Genomic DNA, 6,957 nt, shown 5'->3' on the forward strand with positions numbered 1-6,957 from the left:
GTAGGCTCATTCCCGGCCACCAGTATATTGATTGTAATTCTTTCAGAGATTCCTTAATCCTAAGGTGTCTTAGACCCTCACCCATATGTGCGTCTGCCACTAATAAGTTTCTCCTGTTCGTGTTTGGAATCACTCTATCCCCCACTCCAGGGATTTGAGCAAAAGGAACAGAGTTTGCATCGATCACGTATGTATAATTGAGTGGATAGTTGACTGGTAGCGCTGAACAGTCGCCTTTTGATGACGTTTTTACCGCCAGCATCGTTTCCCCGTCTACGTATTTTCCTGAACGCTTTTTTGTAGCTACGGAAGCAGGCTTAGTTGCTTCCGCTGTGGCTGTCTTAGCCAATGAATTCCCTGAAACGTGAACACCATCACGTTCATGACCCAATGAATGTATCACGTGAGCCTTTGGTAGTTCTTTCTGTAAAAGAACTACTTGTTCCCAAAGCGATTTTTGCTTTATTGTGGCACCTGTGTCATCTTTGTAACCGTTTTGAACCCATTTCTGTAAATCGTTATTATACGATTTGACGCAGTAATATGAATCGCACACTATTAGTGTCGGGAATTCGCGATCCGCATTATCTAGCGCCATTTTCAACGCTATTATCTCAGTTTGTTTATCTGAATTATTTTCTACAGAGTGTGATTTTGTTACCAGAGGTCTCAATTTACCTCCGCGCCACACATATTTAACAATCTCGCATGTGGTGTTATAGGCTTGTTTTCCCCAAACCAAGGGTTGTGCATGTCCGTCTGTGTATATTACACAGGCGTACTGTTGTATTGGCCGAATGTCGATTGGCAGAGGATATTCTCTTTCATATTCTAGATTTTTTAATTTTTTCATTTCCGGGTCAAAATAGTATTTCACTTTGTCTGTAGCAAGAGAATTTTCCCATTGTATCCATTTTGGATTTAATGCCACAGTAGGTAAATTACATGGGCTTGTTAATGCCTCAAAGGCTGATTCTGCTGTTCTAACAGTAATCTGTCTGCAATCAGCTTGGTCTCTTTCTTTTGCTACAGCTGATTTAACCGCATGAACAATGTTTTCCTTAATGCTGAATGTTTTTTCAGCTTCTGTGTACAAATGTGATTTGTATGCTATTGGTACCTTTTCTCCCTCATTAGAGGTTAGGTATGTGAATCCGCATATTCCTGGGATGACCCGGATCACAAGGTTGCGTGTGTAATCGCGTGTTTGCAACTTTGTTTTAGCTAACATGTCTGTTTGCAATGATCTCAAAATTTCTGTGTGTTTTTGAGTCCAATTGATTGTTTTAAAATCTGGTTTTATTAGTTCGTAGAGAGGTTTAACCCTCTCTGTATAATTTAGAATGTAAGTTCTTCCGAAATTCAGGAAACCTAGAATTGATTGTAAGTTTTTCAGCGTTCTTGGTGCTTGGATTACAGCACATTTCTCTAAGAAATTGCCTGCCAGGCTTTTGCCTTCACTTGATAATTCATATCCTAAAAACAGGACAGTTAGATGGGCAATTCGTGACTTTTTAAAGTTGAATTTGTAACCCTCTGCTGCGAACCCAAGTATTATGGTGTTCACTCTTTTCAAGTGAGTATCCAAGTCATCATCTGTTAGATAGATGTCATCAACATAAGATAATGCCTCATCATCATACATTTGTAGTAACTCTGTTACTCTTGCTGAGAATAATCCTGGGCTGTTCTTGAACCCCTGTGGGAGTCTACAGAATTTTTTCTGTGAGCCCATTATTGAGAAAGCGGTCAAATACCTGCTTTCAGGTGCTATATTTTGACAAAAGAATCCATTAGAGATGTCTAATGTTGTTTTGTATTTTTTGCGCACAATGTTATTCATTAGTGCTGCACTATGTGAGTTTTGTACTGCAAAGGTTTTGCAACATGAGTTAAGGTGTCTGTAGTCCAAAACTAGACGATATGAATCGTCTGGCTTGGAGACAGGAAACAAAGGGTTATTCGTGAGGTGCATGTTTCAATCACCCCCTGTTATTCAAGTTGATCTAAGATCTCCCTGACCTGTTTTTTAGCTTCTTGCTTGATTGGGTACTGCCTTTGTGCAGTTGGTTGATTTTTAACTGGATTTTGTGAGGAGGAGAATCCTCATCCCATCCAACATGGTTTTTATATAATGCAGGAGCTTGGGCTACTGCCCACTTTCTTGCAAGTGTATATTTTTTATGAATTGGAATGTGATTTGAGAAGGCAGGCATAATCATTTCTTCGCCATGAGGGCACTCCCTTACAAACTCCGGTGGCCAGTCTTTTTCAGCTAAAAGGATGTCATAGCCTTTGGAGAGGTTATCTCAAAATAGACCCCTTATTTTCCTAGTCTTATCTCCCTCTATACGTAATGTTATTTTGTATATTTTATGAGGTTTGCTAACTCTGGTATCTGCAGTTTCCACCTGAATGTATTCATTCGTGTCCACTGTCTCCAGATGATTCATCAGGATCTTACGAGCTATGCTCACTTCTGCTGCGCTGTCTAGCATTGTCTTAGCCCATTCTCCATTTTTCAGTTGTGTCCTCAGGATCCTCGGCATGTTTGACTATTTTAATGCTGGCTACCTTCTTTTTTGGAAATTGTAGTTTTTTACTTTGATGAGCAGGTTCTTTGTCTTTGGACTTGACGTGCTCTTCCCTGTGTTCTGACCGTCCTCTTCTTTCCGATTTCTGCGAGGAAGTCTGAAAAGATCGAGAGGGACGTGTATCAATATCTTGATATCTATCAGGTTTTTTCAAATTATCTCTATTTCTAAGGTTGTATCTTTTCTCAGAGGGCTCCCTCTGGGGAGACTTGTGTCCTTGGTCCGGAGATTTTTCTCTCCGCCGAGGAGACCTTCCTCTGGACAGGAATCTTTTTTCTTTGGGAGTGGATTGTTTATTTCCATCCCAGCTCTTTTTTGGAGTGTTTAAATTATTTTTAATAAATATTTTCTCAGGATTTTCAGTTAGTTGGGGTTTTACTGGTTTCCCACCCAAACTATCTCTTCCTAGCTCTTCATAGGATTTTTCTATGATTCTGGCAAGTTCAAATGTCTGTTCTGCTATATCTGTTTCTTTCAATTTCTGGCGGATCGCCACAGATGCTGCTTCTCCTTTTATGTTGGATAATAATAAAGCTGAGACCTGCTTGAAGTCTTTCAGTAATTACATACCCAGAGTTAAAGCAGGTTCTGGACCGTATTCATTTTGAATCTGTCTTAGCACATCGGGTATTACCGCCATGGACGGAACACCATGTGTTTTTGTGTAAATGGAAGCAAAGACTGTGCCCCAAGTGTCACAGTCCTCCACATGTGGTGCGATCCCCATTGGAAGACAGATAGTCAGAATTCTGTGTTTCTCAGTAGGGGTAGTATCCGGAAATACTGCCTCTATTTGAGTGATTTTTGTGCTAACCAGAATGGAATTTGTTCCCGTTTTGCGGGTACTTTATCCAGACACGACTGTATGTTCTGTGGTGTTATTTTATTTGTATTCCCCTGATGAGGGGTCAGCTGTGGAATGTTAATAGCTGGTTGGACTGTTGAAGTCCGTATTACATATTGGACTAATTGTCTATGTATTTTAATCAGTTGTTTTAACTGTACCAAAAGTTCTGGTATTGATATTTTTTCAATGTCGGGATGTGGTGTGTAGCTGGCTAGAACCGGCCACGTTGCTCCTGGGCTACCTAGTGGACCGAGCCTGGTGATGTGATTATTATGTTTTAGGGCGCCTTTAAACCAGAGCAGGTGCTCTTGGTATTTTAATGGGATTTCCACCTCCTCGAAAGGAGTGTAGATATCCGGTGGTTCCTCTATTTTGTAATAGTGGAACTCATGTGTGACAGCATTTGCTGCTGGAAAGTTTATCCATGAATAGAATACCTCTGTCTGCCGATATTCATGTGCCTCAATTACGAATATGACTGTACTACCTCTCGATGTTAGTCCATTTTCTATAAGTTTTTCTTATGCCGACCGGGATGAGTATTGCACCCGGGTCTTGCTGTAGGAGACTAGTGTCTTCCGCTAGGAGTTGGGCTGCTATTCTAGCTGCCTCCCTTTCTTCTTCATTGTCTGACATTTTACTGACAAGAAGGTTTTTTGTTGCAGATCAGGTTTTCAAGGAAACAAAGATTAGGTGCACAATATTTTGGAACACTGTATCCTTCAACGTTGAATAAACCAAAAACTATACATAGAAATCTCTTCCTACTAAGTTCCGGCGGATTTTAACCTTTGACCCACTCCAGACGTCTTTGGAGTATTTACGGGAGAAAGGGTCTGTGTGAAAAAGCACGACTGAGTTACTCTAACGTCTTGCGTTAGATTTATCGCCTTAACAAACGTTGGGCGCCATGTAGTGTAGTTCCTATAGTCCGAATAGGCTCTGCGCATTGGAATAATATATTCAGCAGTGTAGACGTAGGACTGAGGTTAACTAGGTCTCTACTGACTATATTAGACTTAAGTTTTTGCCAGCTAGCTCAGAGTTCACTAGAAACTTTCTCGAATAAGCGAGGAGGAGTTTAACCTCCCTGGATAGACAAGAAGGGATTTAGTTTCTGACAACCACAAAACATGACAACTTTGCTCTCCCTGAATAAGAGTATATCTCTAGAGTCGTGTGTAAACAAAAGACAGCTATTTCACTCAGTCAAAGGTGCGTACTTAGTTTCACCAGATTGCAGAGAAAAAGAGAGACGGGCGTTTTCAATAAAAGGTGTTATTTATTGAGCAGTCTCTTTCCTCATACAAGAGAAATGAATTGCTACAATTGCAATACTTATAGTTAAGTAAAGTGCATACAGTAAAAGCAGGATTATAAAATAATACTGTAAAAGCATGGATATGGTTTCTTAGCCATATGATACTTTAAAATGGATAAAATAGATACATACATATATACATTGACTAATCGTACTCAACTGGTGCTTCTAACTACGCCTACCCCGGTGTACCTGACCTAAGCCTAATACATGGGAGGGAGTAGGTAAGTAGCAGTTTAAGTTAAGTTTGGTTTGCCAAGAATCTGACTCAAGAATTCTCTGTAAGGGTTTAGTCAGTTCAGTACCTGGGTATTAGAAGGCAGGAGGGCTGGTATCTCTCTCTCAGGACTCGGTATCCCAGTCACCCGCAAGGGTAAGCTGGAAACGCCGGAGGCTGGATTTCTCGGCAAGAGAAAAGACAGCGTCTTTCTCAGCGCGTCAAAAGGGAGGGGCAGCGTCCGTGGGCTCTCGCATCAGCTGGGCTCTTCGGAAGTAGTAGCTGCTCTGCTCCAGGATTACCACCGTGTCTTTGCTTAAGGCAGCATTGGTATATTTATACCTGAAAGGTGCCGGGGTTGACGTAAGGATGGACATAAGACGACAATAAAGATGTCACTAAGAACTGGTCGTTCTTACAGTGCTTTACAGGAGTTCTCGGACGAAATCAAAACAATAGCAGCGGGGATTTCCCAGGTTGCTGGAGGCTTAGATTTGTTTAAGAACTCGGTGTGCTTTCTAGGTGGCTGGAGGAATAGGCTTGCTTAATGTGACAGCATGCGCTATGACCGAATTTATGAAAAGGGTTTCTATGCCGTTGTAGGGATATTAATGATTTATAACCGGGTAAAGAATAGGAATTTCTTCAGGTACCTAGATAAAACACACTACAGGGTGACCTGCCTGGTGACAGGGTCAAGGGTCGCTCACTGCGACCCCTTCACCCTCTCTGGAGCTAACCTCACTCTCACAGAGGCAGCGGTCACCCTCACTGTGACCCCTTCAACTTCTCTGGAGCTAACCTCACTCTCACAGAGGCTGGGTTATACCTCACTGCAACCCCTTCACCCTCTCTGGAGCTAACCTCACTCTCACAGAGGCAGCGTTCACCCTCACTGTGACCCCTCACCCTCTCTGGAGCGAACCTCACTCTCACAGAGGCAGGGTTCACTCTCACTGCAACCCCTTCACCCTCTCTGGAGGGTACCTCACTCTCACAGAGGCAGGGTTCACCCTCACTGTGATCCCTTCACCCTCTCTGGAGCTAACCTCACTCTCACAGAGGCAGCGTTCACCCTCACTGTGACCCCTTCACCCTCTCTGGAGCTAACCTCACTCTCACAGAGGCAGTGTTTACCCTCAAGTGCGACCCCTTCACCCTCTCGGGAGCTAACCTCACTCTCACAGAGGCAGCGTTCACCCTCACTGCGACCCCTTCACCCTGTCTGGAGCTAACCTCACTCTCGCAGAGGCAGCGTTATACCTCACTGAGACCCCTTCACCCTCTCTGGAGCTAACCTCACTCTCACAGAGGCAGCGTTATACCTCACTGCGACCCCTTCACCCTCTCTGAAGGGAACCTCACTCTCACAGAGGCTGCGTTCACTCTCACTGCGACCCCTTCAACCTCTCTGGAGCTAACCTCACTCTTACAGAGGCAGCGTTCACCCTCACTACGACCCCTTCACCCTCTCTGTAGCTAACCTCACTCTCACCGAGGCAGCGTACACCCTCACTGCGACCCCTTCACCCTCTCTGGAGCTAACCTCACTCTCACAGAGGCTGCGTTCACCCTCACTGCGACCCCTTCACCCTCTCTGGAGCTAACCTCACTCTCACAGAGGCTGCGTTCACCCTCACTGCGACCCCTTCACCCTCCCCGGAGCTAACTTCACTCTCACAGACGCAGCGTTCACCCTCACTGTGACCCCTTCACCCTCTCTGGAGCAAACCTCACTCTCACAGACGCAGCGTTCACCCTCACTGCGACCCCTTCACCCTCTCTGGAGCTAACTTCACTCTCACAGACGCAGTGTTCACCCTCACTGCGACCCCTTCGCCCTCCCCGGAGCTAACTTCACTCTCACAGACGCAGCGTTCACCCTCACTGTGACCCCTTCACCCTCTCTGGAGGGAACCTCACTCTCACAGACGCAGCGTTCACCCTCACTGTGACCCCTTCACCCTCTCTGGAGCTA

The sequence above is a fragment of the Lissotriton helveticus genome, chromosome 1_1, assembly GCF_964261635.1.
Source record: "Lissotriton helveticus chromosome 1_1, aLisHel1.1, whole genome shotgun sequence".
Classification (NCBI taxonomy): Eukaryota; Metazoa; Chordata; class Amphibia; order Caudata; family Salamandridae; genus Lissotriton; species Lissotriton helveticus.